This window comes from Equus caballus, chromosome X, assembly GCF_041296265.1.
Source record: "Equus caballus isolate H_3958 breed thoroughbred chromosome X, TB-T2T, whole genome shotgun sequence".
In the NCBI taxonomy this organism is placed as follows: Eukaryota; Metazoa; Chordata; class Mammalia; order Perissodactyla; family Equidae; genus Equus; species Equus caballus.
The window spans coordinates 109,120,920-109,134,839 of NC_091715.1; the positions used below are offsets into that span (position 1 = coordinate 109,120,920).

General features: G+C 45.2%; 1 protein-coding gene across 37 annotated transcripts in view; it reads left to right on the plus strand.

Annotated features, from left to right (window-relative positions):
* Window positions 1-13,920, plus strand: part of PAK3 (p21 (RAC1) activated kinase 3) — a 257,986-nt gene that overhangs the window by 130,364 nt on the left and 113,702 nt on the right. For 6 of the 37 annotated variants that reach the window (XM_023633886.2, XM_014729088.3, XM_070258540.1 and 3 more), the window contains exons 1-2: window positions 7,700-7,988; window positions 9,082-9,191. The exons of 12 other annotated variants lie outside the window; for them this stretch is intronic. The gene's annotated coding sequence lies outside the window, so the exon portion shown is untranslated. Of the gene's footprint in view, window positions 1-7,699; window positions 7,989-8,896; window positions 8,963-9,081; window positions 9,192-10,023; window positions 10,096-13,920 lie in introns of those variants that run through there. 19 more of the 37 variants (XM_070258518.1, XM_070258534.1, XM_070258513.1 and 16 more) reach the window with 9 other exon arrangements.

Consider the following 13,920-nt stretch of genomic DNA (forward strand, 5'->3'; position numbering starts at 1 on the left):
ATCAGGAGCAGACACTGCCCAGGTTGTCACGACAACCAGCAATGATTCAAAGCTTCTCTGAAGGGTCTGTATCTCTGGCAAATAATCAGCCTTTAGCTCTCAGCAGATGCTGAATTGAGCAGCCAATCACAGTGAGCTGGGAAAGCATGACATCATAGTCCAGCCGGTCCAAAAAAAAATTAAGATTTGGTTTTTCATTTCTCTCCTTGGTTCTTTGTCCCTTAGATTTTGTCCTCCACATTTTCCTTCTATCTTTTTTCCTAATAAAATAGGGAAAGCAATGAAACCAACTTTCCAAATTCAATTTACTCTGCAGTTTAACTTAGGTTCAGGCAGTGCAGTGATCAGAGTGTGTGGGGAAGGAATGTATAATATGATCCACGTAGGAGCAAAATCAAACAGAGCATCAGCTCAATTAAATAATGTGGTTTGATATGTAGGACCATGGTGAAAGTGGGGCTAATTAAAACCAAGTCAGAGGAGAGGAACTTCCTAATTCTCATATTAATTCATCCAGAGCCACCTGCATTTAATTGCCTTCTGCTTTTCCTTTGCTAACACCCTAGTGGAAGGGAGAAGGGCAAAGGCTGTAGGCTTCTGAAAGCTTGTAGGTTCTGCAGGGCAGGTCTCTAATGGATGCTAATTATAGTGAAAGAAGGTGAGGGGAGATCCCCCATTCCCAAGGTCCCACCATAGAGGGAACATATGTAAATTGGGACTCATGAAGTCTGTTAAGGAGGTGTATATTTCTCAAATCTGTTAAATCCACTCTTGTTCCATTAGCCATTTTCTTCCATACAAGAGTCCAGGGAGATAGGCAGGGCAAGTTTCACGGAGGGGAAAACTAAAGCCCGGGGAAATCTGAGTTTTGCTCAAGGTTTCCTAGCCAGAGGATAGACTAGAATCTGGGTCTTCTGGTTGCCTAGCCAGAACTCTGAAGACCCAAGAGGATGGTGATTTCCTAGCCATGGGCTTTCCTCTTTCCCCAGCCTCTGGTTTTTAAGGGACCTACGATGAGACCTTTTGGCATCTCTGAGGCTCCTTGCTCTTTGCTCAGCAGGCTATGCACCATGTTGCATCCTACAGGAGAGCTAGACCCCCAATGATGAGAGTAGGGAATAGGAAGAAAGGGGCCTAGTAGGTCCTGACCACAGTGATGTTAATAGGTTGTAGTGATCAGGCCCTGGTGAAGGAGGAGTGGGCACTGTGCTCCCAGCCAATGCCTTGTGCCCTAGCTGCCAAGCCAGGTTTTTTTATATTCAGAGCAAGAGGGGGGAGTTTTTTAAAAGTGCAGCTGCGGCAGTAAAATCTGTGAAGACTGTGAGCCACAGAGACCCAGAGTTTACCACTGGGAACAATTTCTGGCTGTGGGACTTGAGGCAGGGATGGGAAGGGAGCCAGGATATCCAGGCTGCTTTTGCCCAGTGCCTTGTACATTTCTGCCCTGCATCCAGTGCCTGCCCAGGTATGGCTCAGCTTAGACTGGCGCACCGTAGCCTTTATTGCCACACTTGAACCATTGACCTGGCATTCAATGCCCTTTTGGGATAGCAGGGATGTTTGTTTAGTTTGATTTGTCTTAAGACAAAGAAGGCTATATTTTCCCTTTTTAATGTTCTTACATGCAAAATACTGTATATGCTCATTGTAAAAAATGTACAGATAATGCAGAAGTATATAAAGAAAACAGTTAATGCTCCCCTGCCACACACACATATCCATGTCTTTTTCCCACCTTTTTAATTCCCAGAGTTACCCTACTAGCAGTTTGGTGTGTATAATTCCAGCTTAAACACACACACACAGCAAATTTTAAAAAAACAATAATAGTACACATACCGTTCCACAAATTTTTTCACTGAAGAATGTGTCAAGGTATGTTTCTCTTTCAATACATAGGAATATACTTGATTCTTTTTTTTTTAATCTTTATTTCTTTATTATTTTTTATTTTTTATTAAGGTTATGAAAGTTAACATCCTTGTGAAATTACAGTTGTACATCATTATTAGTCATGTTGTAGGTACGCCACTTCACCCCTAGTGCCCTCCCCCCACCCCCCTTTCCCCTGGCAACCACCGATCAGTTCTCTTTGTCCATATGTTAACTACCACCTATGAGTGGAGTCATATAGAGCTCGTCTTTCTCTGTCTGGCTTATTTCACTCAACATAATACCCTCAAGGTCTATCCATGTTGTTGTGAATGGGACGACTTTGTCCTTTTTTATGGCTGAGTAGTATTCCATTGTATATACATACCACAACTTCTTTATCCAGTCATCAGTTGCTGGGCACTTAGGTTGGTTCCATGACTTGGCTATTGTGAATAATGCTGCAATGAAGATAGGGGTGCATGGAACTTCTGGAATTGCTGATTTCAGGTTCTTAGGATAGATACCCAGTAGTGGGATGGCTGGGTCATAAGGTATTTCTATTCTTAACTTTTTGAGGAATCTCCATACTGTTTTCCATAGTGGCTGCACCAGTTTGCATTCCCACCAACAGTGTATGAGGGTTCCTTTTTCTCCATGGCCTCTCCAACATTTGTCACTCTTGGTTTTGGCTATTTTTGCCATTCTAACAGGTGTAAGGTGATATCTTAGTGTAGTTTTGATTTGCATTTCCCTGATGATTAGTGATGATGAGCATCTTTTCATGTGTCTATTGGCCATCCGTATATCTTCTTTGGAGAAGTGTCTGTTCATGTCCCCTGCCCATTTTGTAATTGGGTTGTTTGATTTTTTATTGTTGATTTGTGTGAGTTCTTTGTATATTATGGAGATTAACCCTTTGTCAGATAAATAACTTGTGAACATTTTTTCCCAATTAGTGGGCTGTTTTTTTGTTTCAATCCTGTTTTCCCTTGCCTTGAAGAAGCTCTTTAGTCTGATGAAGTCCCATTTGTTTATTCTTTCTATTGTTTCCCTCATGTGAGGGGTTACGGTGTCTGAAAAGATTCTTTTGAAGCTGATGTCAAAGAGTGTACTGCTGATATTCTCTTCTAGAAGACTTATTGTTTCAGGCCTAATCTTTAGGTCTTTGATCCATTTTGAATTTATTTTAGTAAATGGTGAAAAAGAATGGTTGATTTTCATTCTTTTACATGTGGCTGTCCAGTTTTCCCAGCACCATTTGTTGAAGAGACTTTCTTTCCTCCATTGTAGGCCCTCAGCTCCTTTGTCAAAGATTAGCTGTCCATAGATGTGTGGTTTTATTTCTGGGCTTTCAATTCGGTTCCATTGATCTGTGCACCTGTTTTTGTACCAGTGCCATGCTGTTTTGATTACTGTAGCTTTGTAGTATGTTTTGAAGTCAGGGATTGTGATGCCTCCAGCTTTGTTCTTCTTTCTCAGGATTGCTTTAGCAATTTGGGGTCTTTTGTTGCCCCATATGAATTTTAGGATTCTGTGTTCAATTTCTGTAAAGAATGACATTGGAATTCTGATTGGGATAGCATTGAATCTGTAGATTGCCTTAGGTAGTATGGACATTTTAACTATGTTTATTCTTCCAATCCATGTGCATGGAATGTCTTTCCATCTCTTTATGTCGTCGTCGATTTCTTTCAAGAAGGTCTTGTAGTTTTCCTTGGTTAAATTTATCCCAAGGTATTTTATTCTTTTTGTTGTGATCGTGAATGGGATTGAGTTCTTGAGATTTTTTTTCTGTTAGTTCATTGTTAGCGTATAGAAATGCTACTGATTTATTATGTATGTTGATTTTATACCCTGCAACTTTGCTGTAGTTGTTGATTGTTTCTAATAGTTTTTCTATGGATTCTTTGGGGTTTTCTATATAAGATCATGTCATCTGCAAACAGCGAGAGTTTTACTTTTTCGTTGCCTATTTGGATTCCTTTTATTTCTTTTTCCTCCTGAATTGCTCTGGCCAAAACGTCCAGTACTATGTTGAATAAGAGTGGTGAAAGTGGGCACCCTTGTCTTGTTCCTGTTCTGAGAGGGATGGGTTTCAGTTTTTGTCCATTGAGTATGATGTTGGCTGTGGGTTTGTCATATATGGCCTTTATTATGTTGAGGTACTTTCCTTCTATACCTATTTTATTGAAGGTTTTTATCATAAATGGATGTTGGATCTTGTCGAATGCTTTCTCTGCATCTATTGAGATGATCATGTGGTTTTTGTTTCTCATTTTGTTAATGTAGTGCATCACGTTGATTGACTTGCAGATGTTGAACCATCCCTGTGTCCCTGGTATAAATCCCACTTGATCGTGATGTATAATCTTTTTGATATATTGCTGTATTCAGTTTGCCAAAATTTTGTTGAGGACTTTTGCATCTATGTTCATCAGTGATATTGGTCTGTAGTTTTCCTTCTTTGTGTTGTCCTTGTCAGGTTTGGGGATCAGGGTGATGTTGGCTTCATAGAATGTATTAGGGAGTGCTCCATCTTCTTCTATTTTCTGGAATAGTTTGAGAAAGATAGGTATTAAATCTTCTTTGAATGTTTGGTAGAATTCTCCAGAGAAGCCGTCTGGTCCTGGACTCTTATTTTTGGGGAGGTTTTTGATTACTGTTTCATTTTCTTTACTTGTGATTGATCTATTCAGATTCTCCATTTCTTCCTGATTCAGTATACTTGATTCTTTTTAACTGATGTATAATATTCCAAAATATACATATACCATAATTTATTTAAAAATTTCCTTATTGAGGGACATTTAGGTTGTCCTTTATGTAAGATTTTCTCATTCTTACATTAGATTCAGCAATGAACATACTTGGACTTATCTTGGCATGTTTCTATGAGTATATCCATAGTCAGATTCCTTGAGTCAAAACTGCTTGGTCAAGTGGCAAATGCATTTACAATTTTCTAAGTATTGTCAATGGCTGTGCCATTTTACACTCCGTTATACACTCAATGGTATATGAGAATGATCAATGTTCCCTTTATCTGAGATTTGACTGGAACAGTTTGAAGATATGCCTTTTAGTTTACTTCTGTTGCTATAAGCCCCATCCCAGAGCCTCTCGCTTCTCATGTGACTCAAGGGCCCAGTTGGGTTGGTGAAAGCCAAAGGAGAAATACGTGTAGGGTGGTAAAAATAACACAGAACTGAGAGTGGGAGACGTGGTTTCTAGGACTGTCTCTCTGAGGCATGGACAGCCTACTTTAAACCCCTGGGCATCCATTCACTCATCTGTGAGATGCAGATCATTGTAATTGCCACAGTACACTGTTGTGGTTGTTGTGAGGATCAAACAGAGAGATACGAAAGAGGTTTGTAACCTGAGAATCAGGGTACACATGCCAAGTGGTTATTATGGTAGTGTTGTCATTATATCCTTAAATCAATGAACTTGAGGAAGGGAACAGGGGACAGTGGGAGTTGAGTGGGGAAGATTACACAGATGAAATCTTTAAGACATTTCAGCTTCCATGAAAGTTCCCATGCAGTTGTCCTATATTCTTGGAGAGCAAACCACGTTGGCAGTAAAGACTGCTTTATGGTATCAAGAACAATATAGGTTATCACTCTTTCACAGGAATATTGAAGTCTTTTGTGCTGGGTCTGGCTCCTAAGTCCAGTCCTCTTTCTATGACACTACTATGCTTTAATTCGTCAAACACCTAATAGCATTTTGGCCCCATGCTGGTTTCTATAATCACCAGGGAAAGAAGAAATACACACATGAAATGTTTAAATAACCATGTGCCATGACTGCATAAATAGCCCTGAGTTATAGCTGAGGTATATGGGAGAATGAGAGTGAAATCAAATACCTTTTAATCACAACTTAAATCAATAGACTACAAGACCCAAGTTAAATCATTAGCCAGGAAAATCCAGTTATACCTTTCTACTTCTTTAAAAAAAAGTGTTCTTATTGTTTAAAATAACCCAAATAAGTACATTTTACAAATCAGAGATATAACTAAGTAAATGACATTCATTTAGATCTTGACTTCTTACCATGATGTAAAAACAAAAATCTGTATGATGGGTTACTTTTTTTTAGCCCCAAAGTTAATTAAAAAGATATCTATAAAATCACTGGAAGCAGAACCATCCTGATTTCAACCTATTTGTCAGGGATTTGAGGAGGAGGGTGATGGGTGTTCTTGCATGAGAAGACAAGTAACCACCACACACAAAAAAAGCTATTTAAAAATGATTGATTTTACAAAACACCAATCTGGTATACTCTGTTTTATTTTCCAAAGCAAATATGTAATTTAACAAACCCAGTAACGCCACCTATCTTATTAGAAAAAGCACGGGTTTTGGACTCATCCAGATACAAATCCCAGCTCTGCCACTTTCTACAATGTTCCTGGAATACTCATGCATGCATACATATATTTTTCAATTAAGAAAAGTAAAAAGTAAAATGCAAAGTGACCTCTGAAAAAGTCTGGAGTATGTAGTTTACTTAGTCTTTACCTCCCTCTTTCCTGCTTTGGAAGGGTCATTGTTCTTTTTTCAATTCCCAGGATCATCACAATTTAAAATGAATTAGTCCAAAGACACATCCCATTCTCCAACTTCCCCAGATGTTGTCTCTGCTGAATCTAGAGGCCTGCTGTGTGACTTTTCCTAAAAGGACCTTGGCAGATATATTAATTCACTCTCCATCTTGAAACTTATTTTGTTGGCATTATGGAGAAATGATTGCTGGATGTTATGCGGTGTTGAGAAAATCGGATAAAAGTGCACTGAGGAGGGTCATGACCCATTTTGACCATTTAAGCATGTGAAGATATATTTATCTTTAAAAAAATAAGTTTGAAAGTGGAGAGGAAAAATCACCCACAACCCTACTACTTTAACCCAACTATTATAAATTTTATGTTCTCCTGATCTTTTTTTGCAGGCATATTTTTACATCATTATGATTCAAATGTAGTTATTATTTTGCATTCTTTGTCATTTCTGATGACAGCTTACTCTCTTCTTTTTGGGTTTTACCATAATTTCCATAATCTAGCCAAATCCGCGTTGGGGGGTATGGATTTTGGAGTAGCAAGAGATGATTTGGGGATTTAGATTTTAGACTTTGGAGACCAGCAAAAATTTGAACTTTTCCTTAAAGACAAGAGAGGCCATGGAAAGTTTTAGGGAAAGCCACATTTTAATGAAATTAAATGTATCTATCTATAACTACGTATCTATAGATATATATAAACTTGAAGTAGATTATCCTTTTTTGTATAATGGTCTGTGTTTTGAAATGTGTGTTTCATACACAGAAAGGTAGTTTCCTCATCCAGATTGTCATCTCTTTGAATCCCACTGCCATGTGTGCCTGAGTTTACTGTGTATTCCAGAGACTCTGTTAGTGTAACCTGCTTGCTGGCCTGACAGGTGGTGTCCCAAATCCAAACCATTTCACCCCAATAGAGAGTGCCGGTGTAGCTGGATATATTTCCTCCTCTGAAAATTTACCCGAAATTGCATTCTTCCGGAGGGAGGCAGTTAAGGAACATACACGAAATACCCCCTCCCCTCCCTACTGTCAGGTGCGCCTCTGTCTTGATGGCCCCACCTCCGTCTAGACAACCCTGACAGTGTAGAAGTTTCCATCTCCCTTTCCTTTCCCTCTCCCTATTCCCTCCCCTTCATTTTTTTTCCCTCGCAAGCGCTTCCTGCCTGGAAACAAAAGATTGGTCCCCAGTAGCCCACTCAGGGCGATTTTAGTTTTATGCTCACCCTCTGATTGGCCTATGTACGGTGCAGAGCCCGGGTGACGTCATAGCAGAGAAGGGCTAGGGAGCGGTTGTCTAGCAGGGGCTTTACCGCGGGCGGCCAGCTGTCGGCAGCTGACCGTCTGGGGTCTCGCGCTGGGGGCTGCAGCTTTTCCTGGCCTGGAGCAAGTGTGCAGGGCCGGGAGGAGAGCCAGGGGCAAGCGGGCCGGGCCTGGGGCTGCGGCTGCGGCCGCGGGGCTGCGGCTCCCCAGCCCCACCAGCCCGAGCGCTCGGAGGTAGAGGAAAGGTCTTGACAGGGTGGCTGGACCAGTGGCAGGTAAATCCCTCGATTTACGGCACCCGGCTCGCTCCCGGGAAGGGGTGGAGGCTGGGTGCTGCTTTTAGGCTGCTGGGCAGATTTTCTGCCCTCCTGGGCCCCCTCCTGCTCTCGCGGCGTCCCAGCCTCGAGTGCCCTACGTGGTTGTCCCGGAGCTCCAGCGCGCAGTTTGCATGATCTGGGTTCGCGAACGCGGACAAGTGGGTGTGTCAGGGCCATCCCCGGAGGGTCTGGGCCCCTTCACTGGGTCAAGCTCTAGACTCTCTTGCCGGCGCCTGGGCCTCTTGAGGCAAAATCCGCCCCAAAAGCTACGTCAGCCTGTAAGTCTTTTACCATCTTCCGACCCCCCCTCCCTTCCCCCAGCTGTGACAGCACCCCCCTCCCCCGAAGGGGAGGGGGTGTGGCAGTGCCCCGGGCAAGTCCGGGAAATGGGGAAAAGCTCGACCTGAGCAAACAGAAAAAGTGACGATTTTCTTAAACGGGCGCCTTTCCCCTTTCCCCCTTTCTTCTATTTTTCTTTCTCTCTCTCCCCTTTTTTGCTGAGGGGAGGGTAATGACAGGAGGACTCTTTTATTCTCCTGCGGGGCCTAGGATCATGCAATAATGTCCCTAGAAAGCCGAGGGTCTCTCAAATGGCCTTTGTCTTTGTCTGGGGAGCAGGATCATTAGGTCCACTTTCTCCCTTCCCTGTCCTCCAGCTTACAGGGGGCCTTGCCTTCAGTGTGAGAACTGGCTCTGGCAAAATTACTGCCGCACTTTTGAGCGGAGTGAACGTTTTAGATTATTGCTCTCGCAGGTTTTCCTCCCCTAGATGGTGGTTGGAGGGTAGGGTAGGGGAGCAGCGGGAGGGCGGTGCCCGCAGGGAGGCAGCCAGAGGCCCCACTTGTTTTTTTGGTCCCACCTTCCAGAATCCAGTGACTGACTCTGGACTTGAGGGTTCTGGGCTGTGGTCTATAGAGGCGAAGGAGAGAAGGGTGAGTGGCTTGGCTTTGGGAAGCATGAAGGGGGCGTTTGCAGTGCTATTTCTTTTTAAATGGCATTTAGCAGGGAAGCTTTTAGCCATGTTAGTCTTGCTCCCCCCATGGTTTTGCAGACTCAAATCCAGGCCAACTGTATGGCTGTCTGAGGTGTTCGAACAGAAGGAGGTCCATTCCTGTTGGTGACAACACTGTGGCCCTGTTCTGGGATGACCAAGGTATAAAGGTCAGTGCGGTATTCACTGGGCCATTTGCAAAATTATAATTGGGCAGGCCTGTGATTTGGTACTTGAGGCCCCTAATCAGGTGCACCTTTGGGCAAAGGGGCTTAACATGGCAATGGATGATTAATAGGCCAGGGCTTGGAGAGACAGCCATGTAAGCCTCTGTTTCTGGATACAAATGTCAGACTCTCATCCCCCATGAAAGAGGCAAAATGGGAAGAGACTGGGATGTATGCTGGGTAGAAGCCAAGAGCTGAGAATCTCGAATCTCAGGCCAGAGGGACCTTGAGATGTCAAGGAGCAGACCCTCCAGGCAGGCAAGTAGGCCTTGTAGGAGAGACCTTACAGAAAAGGGAGATTCGCCTGTGAGAGGGGTGAAGGCAAGGGGCCACAACGCTCTAAAGGACGTTCTGACTAGCTGAACATTCCCACAGGTAGCAGATTTTCTGGTTAGAGGCAGAAAGGGTATAAAGAGCAGACAAGCTTGCTGAGGTCTTTGGGGGGGGGGGCGTGGCGTGGACATGACAGGTGAGGGAAGTGAGGAATAACTGCGGGGATAGGTAGGTGCTGCCCCAGGGAGTCCGCTCTTATGAGGCCAGAGAAGGTGGCCAAGGCAAAAAAAAGAATCAGATCTAGAAATCAGATAAAGTAGATAGGAACAAAGTGAGAGAGAGAGAGAGAAGAAGAAAAAAGCCATCGTCTTACCAGGAGCCCAAAGGCCCTGATTTCCCTGGTGAGATGGGCAAATTTTGGTGGCTCAGCCCAGACTTAGGGAGAGGACTTCTTGCTATTTAGGGAATCAATACCATTCCCATCTGTGTAACCCACCTTCAGGAGCCAGTAGCTTTGGTCAAGGGAAGAAGAAACTCCGTGAGCAGCAGCCTCAACAACTGGCTTTCCTCTTGGGTAAGGAGAAGGGAGTGAGGGAGCTTTGCATCTGGCCAAGACTGGTAGGTTGACTGCTTTTACAGGGGGTGGGCCAAGCCCAGGTCTAGGGTCCCTGCTCCAGGCATGGAGGTATCTGCCTGCGCTCAAAAACAAAAAGCGCTCCTTTCCAGGGGCCTGTGCAGGCTGAGGGACAGTGAAAACCACTATCCTAGAAGGTAAGTGTAGCTGTCGAGGCATCTGGGGTGCAGCTTAAGCTTCAGCCGCCCTGCTGTCTCCCAGCCTCTCCAGCTGCCAGAGGCTAGGCATTTCCTTCTGCAGGGCTAGCGTGGACTCTTCTGCCAACTCCGCACTACGCAGCTTCCCCAGCAGGGGCTGGGAAAAGGCATGCAGTGGCATGCAGGGCTGGAATCCTCCATTTCAGGTGTGAAGCCCGAGTCTCAGGTCAAGTAGCAGCCATATATTTAAAATCTGATTTAGGGGTACCAGAGAACCAAGTGAATCCTTGGATCTGGCAGTCTGTTTCCATTTCCCCCCAGAAATGTGTTGCTCCCTACATCGCTTCGCGACTTTGGAAGGCATTTACGTTTATATCTGTGGCGATTACTTGAGTCACTAATACCCGCAACTGAACCCAGAGTTTAATTGGAAATGTTAATCAATGCAATGGATCCGTGTCTGATTTGCACATTTGGTCAATTATCGGCAGGTTGGGGCAATCTGTGCCTCACCCAGGGGATGTGATGAGGAGCAAAACGTGTAGCTACAGCTGGGTCTGCAGGTGGGAAGCAAAATGTGGGAGGTGGACCTGGAAGACTGGAAAGAGAGGAATTATTTACTGGTGGGGAATGGAAGTCATTCCAAAGGTTTGGTCACAGAGACGCCTGGGTGATGGATCACTGAGATGGAATAGCACAGGCTTGGATCACACACAGTGGAGGGAGAAGCTAAGGTTTTTCCCTGATGTGGGAGGGGGCTGGATTTGGGGAATGAACTTTTTTAGGGACTAGAGGACCAGGACCTGGTGTGGAATGAACTCTGGGAGTCGGAAGTCAGGCCTTCTGGTCTGAGCGTTTCTGCCTCTCTCTGGGCCTAAGTTTCCTTTCTTTCAAATGATGGAGTTGGACTAAGTACTTTCTAAGATGGTCGTGACATTTTAGGAAGTGAGTCCCATTTGTTCTTGGTTATGAAGACAAGTCCGCTAAAGAACAGCCCCGCCCCCCCATTACCCCTTCTAAGTCACGCTTTTTGGGTATTTCCTCAAATTTGGGGGGAAACAATACAAAACAAACCCGCAGCCACTACACACATTCATCTCTTTCGGTAGTGTGGCTTTACTTTTCTTCATGCGAAAGGGGAGCAGACAGCAAAAGAGAAGTCCGAGTTGAGAATCTGCTAGCAACTCTCTAACCAAGCCCCTGAAAAGCTCTATGGGGATCTTATACAGATCTCATTCAGTGGGATGGGAGGTGCGGATGTCCGCTATTGGCCCTGACTCCCTAACTCAGTCTCAAAATAGAAGGACTGGGTGTGAAGGTGAAGGAAGGGGCTTTTTCTTCTGTCTTTCTCGCCCTTTTCTCTTTAGGCCAGGTGAACTTTTTGGAATTCTGCACCCTGGAGACGCTACCCCTAAAAGCACACTTGCGCCCTCTAGTGATCTCAGTAGGGCCACCTTTGGCAGAGTTCCCTATGCTCTGGTGCCAGTGCTAAATCCTTGTGCAGCTGTTACTCCCTGTGGAGAAGGGCTCTAGTCCTTCCAAGTGGCCTGAAGAAGAAACTCAGACAGCTGTGGCTTCCTGCAGGCCCTTCTTGTATATGGAGGGGGCTAAGAGTTGAGAGAGGGAGCAATCCCCCTAGTGCCCATGTTCTTTCTTTGGGCCTAAAAAAGTTTCCAGGACTCCTTTCCCAGCTGTCTTCAGGGCTGGGCAAGGCACCTGTCATGAGAGGGCTCTGTGGTAGAGAGGGTGGGTTGTCCATAACTTCCCTCCCCCAATAAACAAGGTGGCAGCCCTAATGCCCAGACAGAGATGCTGGTAGGAAGCTGGAATGCAGCAAGGCTAGGGTGCTGGTAGGCATAGGATGCATGCACTAATCCCTACCCCAGACTTCAGTAGGAGGCTGAGCCACGGGTACACACACAAGGCAATAGAGAGACACAACATGATACAGACACACAATGTGGCATAGACATATAATACTAATATGGATTAGACACATGGCACACAGCACAGAGATGATGCAATACACATGCAACAGAGTGCAGACCCACAGCCCATACACAATATGGTACCGACGGGATACACATACATAACACAATATAAACACAACTGCACACACCCCCAACATGATACAGACTCAACACAAACACAACATAGTATAGATATGACACAACACACACAATATGGTACAGGCACACAAATACAACATGGTACAGAGAGCAGCACAGATATACTTGACCCCACATGTGCTCACACACAGGACACATCCCCGTACTCCCAACTCAACACACCCCCAGGCAGGCGAGAGAACTGTAGCCACCAGGTGGAGTCCTGTGTCCTCCCAGTTGCATCTGCCCTGGCTCCAGCTGTACAACTGGTGAGTTTGAAGCAGGCTGCCATGGAGTTAATAAGTGGCTGAGGGAAGGTGGAGGTAGGAAAGCTCTTGATCTTGCACAGAAACCTGGAAGTGCTCTGTTAGTGCAGGTGCGTGCATCCTACCCTTTCATCCTCTAGCACTGTTCCCCACCCCTATGGGTGTATGCTGCCTCCCCAGGACCAGCCCTTGGGTCTGGGAATGGGCAAGGGGCTTCTAGTGGCCATTCTTCTTGAGCCCTCTTGGAGCCCCACCCCTCTCTGGAATTTTGGCAGCCCTCACTCCCCTATCCCCAACCCACCCCCTTGCAGAATGAACTCATACAGCCAGGGAGGGGGTGGGCAGACCACTCATCAGGGAAGTGGGTGGGATTTGGAAAGGCATCTTGGAGTGTGCGTATGAGAAGCACACAGGGAATACCAGAGCCCCTGGGTGACAGATGTGCTCTGGAGCCTTGCTTGCCAAGAGCAAGTGGCAGACCTGGGGTATGGCTTGGTCTTTTTGAGAAGAGAGAATTGGGAATTATGGGGCTTCCTTTGGCCCATTGAAGCTTCAGTTTTGCTATGTTCACCTTTGGATATCCATCTATCCATCCATGTCTTTGGATTAGGATCCTGTGCCTTCTGGTATCTTCTAATAGAGTGTGTGCTAGCCTGGATCCGGCTTTATTGGGAGTTACATATAGGTTCTGCTTTTCTTTGAGGACAAACACCATGGAGGGAAGGGGGGACAGGGGAGGAAGGGTCACAGAGCTTGGGGTCCTATTAAGGGATGATGGGTCTTCTCCTTGAGAAGCTCAAGTGATCATAGGGAAAGGCAGAAAAGGGAGAGGTTAAAGGGACCCCGTCTCCTTTATGGTTGTACTTGGAAACTTCTGTGGGGAAGATAGGGTAAATCATCACCAGTAAGACCCCCACAGTATATATTCACCCTAAGAAATCTGAGAAAGATGTATCAGGTGGAGATTGGTGGAAGGCAGAGGGGAGTTCCAGTTAGGATCAGGCTGAGGCCTTCAGCAGCTGTGAGATGGCAGCAGATTACAAGGTTTCAGAGTGCCCCCCAAACAAGGAGGTTGTAGGGAAGGGAAATGGAGTTGGAGACTTGGAGGTGAGGGATGATGTAAACTGAACAGCAGTGCCAGGTCTCCCGGAAGATTTGCCACCATCCCTCAGTTTCCTACTGTACACCAGACTAGACCACCTCCCATAAATGTGCAAATGTTTCACATCTATCATATTTGATTTAGTCCTCCCA